Source organism: Hemitrygon akajei, chromosome 25 (genome assembly GCF_048418815.1).
Source record: "Hemitrygon akajei chromosome 25, sHemAka1.3, whole genome shotgun sequence".
Taxonomy (NCBI): Eukaryota; Metazoa; Chordata; class Chondrichthyes; order Myliobatiformes; family Dasyatidae; genus Hemitrygon; species Hemitrygon akajei.
This window is the reverse complement of record NC_133148.1, coordinates 56700361-56706360: the sequence shown is the minus strand read 5'-3', so window position 1 is coordinate 56706360 and position 6000 is coordinate 56700361.

Sequence of the window (6000 nt, the reverse complement as noted above, 5' to 3'; positions counted from 1 at the left end):
TGTTATGATGAGGGAAAGCAATGGCTCCAGGTGCGAGCACAGACAGGTAACAAACCGCTCATTTTCATGTGCTATCTGTGCTTGAAACAAAAGAAGATCTCCGATGCTCTCAGTGAATTTGTCCTTACACGGGATTGGCTGAACAATCTCTGCCGTACTGGCGCATAGAGTGCAAGTTGGTCTCTCGATTTATCTCTCGCTCGCTCGCTCGATCTCGTCTTTAGCCCACACACTGCGTCATAGTGATATAACAGCATAGCGTTAATAATTTATTTACATAACAATAGGTAACAAATGCCTGGGCAACTAAGCAAGGCAGGCAGCATCCGTTGAAACGAGAACTGCTGAAGTTTCTGGCCGACACCCGTTGGAATGACATGAGAATTAAACAAAAAAATGAAGCTGAGTAGATATAAAACTAGTGAGAAGGGAGGCAAAAGCAAAATATTACAGTAAAAAAGTCGTGGTAGTAATGCAAAAAGATGAAACGATGATTGGTGAAGGAAGTATAGGGCTGCAGAAGTGGGAGGCAGACTGAAGAAATAATACAGGAGCACAAGAGGGCGGCTACCGGCACCAAGGAGATAACGTGAAAGAGGGAAAAAGGGATGTGGTACAGTGAAGAAGTGAGGGGGAAGGGATTACCATAATTTCCAGAAATAGATGTTCCTGCCAACATGTTCGTTGCTACCCAAGGGGAATAGAAGGTATGTTTCGTCCAACCTAAGTATGGCCCCATAACGACAGTGTAAAATATTATGGATAATCATATCAGAGTGGTAATGAGGAAGTAAAATGGGGCCACTGGTAGATCTCGCTTTTTGTGGCCGGAGGACCACAGCTTTTGACGAAGCGGCCTACTAATCTATGTCGGGTCTCATCGACACAGGAAGCCATTACATTAGCTATGTGACCCCGTCAGATTCACGTGTGAAGTGTCGCCTGTGAGGATTGTTTGAGGCCCTGAATGGAAATGAGAGCGGAGGTGACGGGTGTTTATTACATTTGATTACGCAGGAAGGGAAACAGCTTTCTTTGAAAACCGACGACATCATAATTCTGAGTGTAGATGCGGCGGGGTGCGAGGAATTTAGAAAAGAGGATAATATTTTTTCATGTAACAAGTAAGAAGTAAACCATTAGATTAATACATAGACTGTTCCACGTAACTGACAAACAGGAAGGAATAGCTGATACCCATGCTAGTGCCCTGGATGAACCTTTTACTTGATTCCCATTCTCTAGTCATTTATCTCTTCCTTCAATTAGCTCCCTGGATCTTTACTTCCCCCTCCCCTCCCTGTTTCACGTGTAACCTTGTATTTCCCCCATGCATCCCCGGACCTCTCAAATCTATTCTTCATTTTATTTTTTGTCCAGTTCTGCTGAGGTCTCGGACCGAGTAGCCGACTGTACTCTTTTCCAAAAATGCAACCTTGATCCTCATGCATTTTCTGCGTGTTTTCCTTAACTGTTAGGGTTATCTATGTTATGCTCTATTCCGCAGGAGCTTCTCTACATTTGAAGATTCATTTACTACATCCACGTTTGGAATTATGCTCTACAATCTAGGCACTGATGGTGATGAGCATGCAGAAAGATTTCACTAGGATATTACTTTTTTTACATACCCCGTGGGTATCTTGTGACTGTCTTATGACCACGATGTAATTGAATATCTTGTGAGCATGATATAATGCTCTTGTGTTGGTGGGGTGATGTAATTACCCGCCAGTGTGAGGTCACGTGATGGCATTTTCTCAACAGGTACATAACTGGAAACCCCTTTTGTTACACATTTGAGTCGTTGTTTGAATTGTCAGTTACTCCATTATGCTGCGTATTTGTCTTATGACGCAGTTTCGTTTTAAAGTGGAGTTACACTTTCTACTGTAAGGTACAAAATCTTTGTGCCGGCAGTTTCGTCAATTGCCGTCAGTTTTGTTTGGTGTATCTTTGATTTAATTCTAAAGTCTAAGTTTGGAGAGTGAAGACCTTACTAAAGTACGGGAACCCGAATGATCGACTAAAGTCTGTGTCGTTCGGTGATTTAATATAGGATCAAACTTATTGAATCTTCTTTCAGAAGTCGTAACCTGCATCTTAGATAACCCCTGCTTGTAAGAGCAGGAAGGTTTACGCAGTGTTAATTCGCCAAGAAAAGTATCAGATCCTTTAAGAAGTTTTTATTTCCTTCGTCGTGAATCCTTTGGACAAGGCATATCTCGACTGTGATCAGAAGATTAGTCACTTTCTTCAGATAAATTGTTGCAGTAAAGTCTCTCATTACTGAGTGTATAAATCTCTTGCACTTTCGAGTTTACCACTTTAATAATGTGTTCGGAATTACCACTTTAAGACTGTGTTCGAATTTACAACTTTAGGAACTATTCCAGAGTTAGGCTATTTGCTAAGTTGCCGTATAACATCTAACTTACGGTTAAGTTAGTAGTTTGTTTACTTTCCATTTTGTTGAGCAGACTTTAATAAATGTTTCTGTTTGTTTATAAAACCTGACACAATTCTATATTCATTGTTGCCGAATATGTAACAATTACATGAAGAAAATCTATCGGACATTTGCAGTACTTCAGACAATTTCCAAATAATTAAGGGAGCAGCCTAAAAGACTATAATTTTTAGAAATTATATTTGTTTTCAGCTTTAAACTGCCTATCTCAGTTGCAAAAAAAGTCGGGTAAGCAATAATTTGGGGTAAATGCACTCAGTGAATCTTCGGAAAATATTTTTTGAGATGCTTCAATTTGCAGGATCTTTTTATTTCCGCAGCGCCTTTGATTATGCCACGTCTGAGCAGCTTGGATGGAAACGATTAAATAATTTCGTTATAAGACTTGTGGAGATGAAATCCTTAACTACGCCCATGGACTATGCAGTAAATAGCATCATCTTAGATCCACAAATAGAATCTCTCCCTCTTCAAATTCGAATAATTTCGAAAGGATGATGTTGCTTGTGCGATTCCCCATGAAGACATTGAAAGAGCGGATGTCACTTTGGTTTAAACGTTTGTTTTGAGGAGACGTGGCTTTTTACTGCCAATTCTTGTTCTGCGGGCAAAGGTACAGTACCTGCTAAATAAATTCGAAAATGTCACAGCAGTTTTCTGTTCTGAAGAGATATTGTGATTTGTTGCCTTTTTTTGGTTTATTTATTTTCTGAAGACTTCGACATGCTCCTCCATTGCTTACACAGCAATAACTATTAATAGCTTCACAATTCACGCCAAGATAGTACTGCTGAGTATGTGTTCTGATCAATTAATTCTGTTGCACAAACGTTGTAGTGGAGTCGCAGTCCTGCTTATAGGACTTGTAACATCGGGCGATCAAGTGTCTTCCATATTACATGCCATGTGAGTTTCCTGTCATCACCCTCGTAGCTGTGTACATCCCACCTATGCACAGTGTCAAACAGGATCTATTTCAAGTGAGCAACGGAATCAATAGGCATGAACATCGCAGCATGACAACTTCAACATCATTTTGTCATACCTAATACTGGCTAGCCTGATATCGAAATAATTATTGCCAATATAACACTTGAACAACCAGAAGAGACAACAAACTGGACCACTATTACACTACTGTCAACAGCACTTGCCGTACTTTGGAAAATTGTATTGACTGATTATACTTCTACTCCTGGAGCATAAGCAGAGACTAATATTCGCAACAAAAGTAGTGGTAATCAAGAAGCCACTGCATGAAATAATGATATGCAACAGCGCTTGCATTATTGAATCGCCAGACTGGACTCTATTTAAATATTGATTTCTAGTCTGAAAGAGTATGTCACAATTGTCAGTGTAGTTATTATATTCGGTGTGAATGAGTATGTGATTCCGAGAACATACTGTGCATACGTGAATCAAAAGCTGTGGATGAATATAGACTTTCGAGTTCTGCTGTGGGGTAGTTTGTGGCATTCCGTTCTGGTGATACTGGAGAACAAAAGAAGGACAGGTCTACCAGAGAGAGCAATCATAACCCAAAGGGGGAAAATAAACTAGGAAGAGTGTAATATATCCGAATATTACGGTAAATCTTCCGGGAGAAGTCTCTTTCACAAATTTATGTTTTAAAATGTGTGTTTCTTAAGACCACATGTAAATTCTACTCCAGGAACTTAAAGTGCTACAGGGCTATTCCATCACTGACCTGTTCGTTCATCATAAATCGGGACTTCTGTTTGCGATGGAGCGGCCGTGGTTTCGAATCGGCTGATCATTATTTTGGAGAAGAAGGCGGGCTGGATATTTTGAAGGAAGTTCGTCGAAAAGTCGTCGGAGCTTGCTGGTATATCTCAGGAACTAGACTGCTGTTTTGGGGGTGAGGGTATGGCTGACCTGGGAGCAGATCGTGTTGCTGCCTTCTACTTGAATGCATCAGAGTTGGTGTGTTATGACAGTGTGCAGAACAACCTTGGCTGATTTCAGGGATATTTTTGCGATTATTGTAACACTCTGTTGGACAGTGATAATATATGTTTACGTAAGTCTGTTAGATATGACTGTTGCACGACGATATTGAACCTATGTACTCACAGTTGTAGTGAAGACTAGGCATTAGATAAGCGTTCTTGCGATAACGACTGACAATGCACATTATATTAATGACACTGGGATACATTGATCAGAAATTCTTACTTCCATTTTGACAAGTTGCTGGAGAGGATGTTTCTGTACGGCGTAAATGAATATTTAGAGATTAATGGTAGACGTCCTGCATTTGGAAGTAGAATCTCATTCCTCGCTGGACATGAGGAAGAGGCAACACAAATTCAAGAAAATCGAAGAAGTGATGCTGTACATTGTACTTTAGTAATGCATTCTACTAAATTCCTGAAGTATGCTGAGGAATTTATTAAATACAGGGAACGGTGACTGCATGGAATCAGAATTAACCTGTATACAGAAGGCATATACTTGTAGTAAATAGAGCGTATCCATCTGGAGGTCCCTGACGAATTGCGTGCGATGGGTATCTGTTCTGGGATCCTGGGTCTGTATGATTTTCTTTTTTTTTGTAAGTCCCCTCACTGAATTAGTAGAATGGTGGTTAAATATTTTAAATTGCATAGCCTAGATAACGCTTTAACTGGAGTAGAATGTCCTTGCATGTTATAGAGGGAGTTTCACGGAATGTGCAACTGGAATGAGGTTTGGCAATACACTGAAGTTGTTCAATTTACAATGTCCAACTAAAAAACAGAATGCGAGGTGAATGAAAGAACATCAACTGTTGGGGATGACAGAAAATTAGATTTCAGTTTTATAAATTCTTCATTTTTGGCGCCATTTGATAAGATGGACAAGATGAACCTTTGGCGTGAAGTAGCGCGCCAAAGGTTAAAAAAAAGAGAGGAAGCGTTCAACGGTCCTTTGCATCGAAGCAAGAGGCGGAGAGGGAAGAGATAAAAGAAGCTCGGAGAGAAGCTGTTTTTTTAACTGATCGGGGCATAGAGGCTAGACTGCGCAGGCGCGTGTCGTAACGCACCAAAGGTTCAAAAGAAAGACCGCCATATACAGCGGCCATCGGCGTACGGCCATCGTCCGAGTGGACTGAGGCAGAGTGGGTCGGCATTGGCTCAATCATGCTTCGGCGTGAACAGGCAGAAGCGAGGTTTGAACGGGGCACGACTGCGCACGCGCGAGAAAGTCGGCCTGTGAGATCAGCGGGGGAATTTAAAAAGCAAGCAGAGGCTGAGTACGAGCTTCACTCCAGGTGAGGTAAGGCCGGATAAGCTCCTTTAAATAATTAGCTTAGGAGGAGGTACTGGAGGCAGCAGTTACGGCAGTTGAGTGCTCGGTTTGCAGTATGTGGGATGTCAGGGCGAGCACTGCTAACCCTGATGACTACACCTGCAAAAGGTGCATCCAGCTGCAGCTCCTGACAAACCGTGTTAGGGAACTGGAGCTGGAGCTGGATGAACTTCGGATCAATCGGGAGGCAGAGGCAGAAAAAGACAAGAGTTTCA